Genomic DNA, 4208 nt, shown 5'->3' with positions numbered 1-4208 from the left:
AAAACCAAGAACGGCGGAAACGTTCTGAGGCGGAGGACGTCATGTACAGTATCACAACAATGAAAAATAGTAAACAAGCAACAACATCATCCATTGCATTAATAATATAATTATTATACAAGTGTGTTCTGTCAAATTTTGATAAACACTAAAGCATAAATCAAAATGAAAGATGAGTCTTGAACGAGCTCCATCTTCCCTAATCCTTGCACTAGTACCTGTCTATGATGACCTGAGGATACAAGTAATTTTGAAAGCGAGTATCAGCTTTGAAGCTGGTGAGATCATAAGTATTTTAGTGTCTTAATTTGTATGTATATGAACTGTAAGTATTAAAATGTATATGAATTGTAAGTATGAACATGTTTGTAAAACAACTGTAAATGTTTGAAAAACCCTAGAAATCCCTATGATTCCTACTATTATAACAGGGAGTCTTCTACCAAGGCTTAACTGATCTTTATGTAACCTTCTACCAAGGCATCTAGTGTCTGTGTGTGTGTCTCTAGTAAAAATGTGTATTTTCCCAAGTCTAACTATCATTAACCAAAAATATAGTTTTCTACATTACTGTGCGTCGTGTGAATATTCACGAAGTGAATGTAATGGGAAAAATGAAATAGTACTATGGTGTAGTGCCGAACTACAACCGTACCAATTACCTTAAGTCTAGGGTAATTCTTCTAAGTACTGTAGTATTTGATATAAATAACTACATCGGTACTCAACTGCCTTATTTGAGGGATAAGGTATAATGTGATGTCTAGATCCCAGACTATATGCTCCCCTATCAAAGGGATTTTGGGACCTACCCACGACCCCTGCATTAGGACTGTTCACTATTTGGATAAAACCGAATTGTCCAATTGGACAATTTGGATCGGACTATTTGGTTCGGATATTCAGATTTTTGGATTGGTTTTTAGCTAAACTGAATTATTATTTTGGATTTCGGATTGGTTTTGGTTTATAAAATAAAAACCGAATAGTCCAAAAAAACCGAATTTATTATTTTGTCCTTTTAATATATATCTTTAATAAATTATAAATTTACTAAATTATTCTTTTAATATATTAAAAATTTTCCTCTATTATAATACTTTAATATGTATTTCTTATAAAAAAATTGTCTATAAAGTAGTAAATTATAATATATTTTTCTTTATAGTTATTTATAAGTTTTAGTTCTCAACTAATTAAACAATATTTTTTAGTTTATATTATAGAGTAAGTTAATACTAAAGTTATATATTTGTTGAAATGTCTTAATTCTTGAAAACCGAATTGTAAAAAACCGATCCAACCGAATAATAATTTGGTTGGATCGGATCGGATTTGAATTTAGTTTGGACTATTTGGATCTACGTTTTGAAAACCGAAATTAATTTGGATTCACTTGATCGGATCAGATTAAACCGATCCATCCAAATGAACACTCCTACCCTGCATATATGCAAGCCGTGAGCATCCACATTACTATGATCATGTATACTCGATATAACTATCACAATTGCGTTGTGATTCATCGGTATAGTTAGATCCTGAACTGGTTCCATGCTATAGCACCTAGTGACATCTGTTCTATGTATATGTAAGCGTACTCAAGTAAGTGTGATCATGTAATTATACTCATGTAAGTGTGATCATGTAATAGTACTCATGTAAGTGTGATCATGTAATAGTATAGTAATGTACTGTAATGTTCTACGTGTGCTAGCTGTAATGTGTGTTCTCTCTCTATCTAGCATGTATAGTAATGTACTGTAATGTTCTAGCTGTAATGTATGCTCTCTCTATCTAGCAAGTATAGTAATGTACTGTAATGTTCTAGAAAGTATTGTATGAATGAACTGACTCATTGTATGATATTGCGTTCTAGTAAATAGTTCTAGTATCTTCCTAAACTACCCATATGGTAGTTTACTAGTAATCTAACTGGTACGTATGGACCTGGATGTATACCCTTGCTACCCAAGGGCATTGGATGAACTGGAAGGACCTTTATGAATATATATGTACACATGATATATAACTAATATTTAAACGACCTTCGGACGGGTACCCAATATCCCACCAGACCACATCTCAAGAACGAAAAGGAAATAGGTTAGATAGCCTTCCTAAGTCTTTTAAACATTTCTTATATAACCATACATATAGAGGCATGCAATTTATAATATAAAAGCATAAAATAAGTTTTGTAAAACCTTTGAACATAATTATCATTTAAGAAAAGATCGACTTGATGTCAATCTATAAAACGGTTTGAAGGCATGGGTTTGATAAAACAGTTTAGTATAAAGAAACATTTGTTTGAAATAAAATTATAAATAAGTTTGAATTGAAACATACAGAATAAAAGGTACAGTGTAATAAGGAGTTTTAAACACATAAAGTGTTTATGAAAAACATTTGAAGGAAACTGTTTGGTAAAACGGCTAATGAGTAGCTAATCATTTGAATGCTGCTTATTAATCACATGTGATTGATATAATAATTAGCATATTTCTACTTGTATCCCCCCATAAAACATTTAAAAACAATTAAAACATTGATGAAGGGGTATGAACTCACCTGTTGTGGGTGACACGGATGAACCGAAGAGGTAGGACTGCTAGGTGTTAAATGAAGACTTTAGACACACACAATGGTCCTAATTACATATGAATACATATATATATATAAACAATTAGTGATTATAACACTAATTAAACATGTATAAACATCCTAATGAGAGGAAAAAACTTTTGGTCAAGTGCTAGGAGGCTAATGGGTTGCGACAAAGGAGTGCAAGACCTCTTATGGGAGTTTATGGTCAAAAGACCATATGTGTTGGAGTTTACGGCCCAGGGGAGTAAACTCCTGGCCGTAAACTCTCTCTTAGGTCACTAAATGAAGCTTAACATTATTACAACTTAAGTGGTGAAGAGCTTCTAGTCTTAAACAAGTGTTCGAGCTTCCTTTTAACTCGTTTGAGGAGCTCACGGCCCATGGACCATATCCCATGGAGATTACGGCCGTAATCTCCCTTGGGAGGGTGTTTGTGGTGTTTTCAAGTCCCTAATTTATCCAAGAATGAAGCAAGGAAATTGTCCAAGGCTTTAGGAGTGTTTATAGCACCCTTTGGCACTATTTTATGGAGTTCACGGCCCTAGAACTTCTTGGGCCGTGAACACCTTACTCTTGGTATTCTAAGGGTGTTTGCTAGTCCTAAACTCATCTAGGTACATGTCTAAATTAGTCTCTTGGCTTAAGGAAGGCTTTTAGGGCATTTTGGCACATAAAAATGGAGTCACGGCCCAAGAACTTCCTTGGCCGTGAACTCTCTTTCACCCTTTGTTTCTAAGTGATTTTGTGGTCTAAAACATGTAATGGAGGCTTCTAGTTTGAGTTCCAAAGCTTTAAGGGACATTTGGCACTCTTTTGGCCCTTAAAAAGGAGTTTACTCTCCAAGTGTTCTTGGGCGGTAAACTCCCGAATCTTGGGGTTTTGATCCGATTTTGATGTTATAAAACACAATCTAAGCTATACTATACAACTAGATAGAAGTACTCACAATTTGGGATAAAAACCCGAAGATCCGTGAGAGAGAATTCGGCTTTTCTCTAGTTGGAAATGTAACTAATGAATGAATATGTTTCAGATTTCTATATATAGTCCTGAGATTTTTGGCAGAAAATATTTTATTCCCGAAATGAACTCTAATATCATAGAGTATTGGAATAACAGTGTTGCACAAAACCCTAGTGCATCCACTCTCCTGATATCTCCTTAAGTGCTAATCCTGAAATACTCAAACTTATACCCAAAGTCTGGAATTTCACTGTAACTGTTCTAACTTCTATTGGCTTGAAATGGTTTGTTCAAAGTGGAAATTTCAGGTTGTCACACCTATCAATGTGGCATGAGTTAAAACCATTTAACCCACTTATTTTCCTCTTCTAACTACCACACTTTGATAGGTAATTTCTCATTTATTTCTAATCCGTTTTGGATGTGTGATATGTCAACACGAATGAGAACACAAACAAATAATCATTTTTCCTTTTTTATTACATTAAAAATTCGAAATTCGTGCTCAAAAATGGAGAAAATCCATATTTGGAAATTAATAAAATTAATTTTCCAACAATCCCCCACATGAATGAAAATTGTTTCGGCTTCCGTAATTCCAATATGCTTTAGGTAAAATCCAGCAGTTGAAATAT

The sequence above is a fragment of the Lactuca sativa genome, chromosome 2, assembly GCF_002870075.4.
Source record: "Lactuca sativa cultivar Salinas chromosome 2, Lsat_Salinas_v11, whole genome shotgun sequence".
Lineage (NCBI taxonomy): Eukaryota > Viridiplantae > Streptophyta > Magnoliopsida > Asterales > Asteraceae > Lactuca > Lactuca sativa.
The sequence above is the reverse complement of the archived record's forward strand: the minus strand, read 5'-3'. Positions refer to the sequence as shown.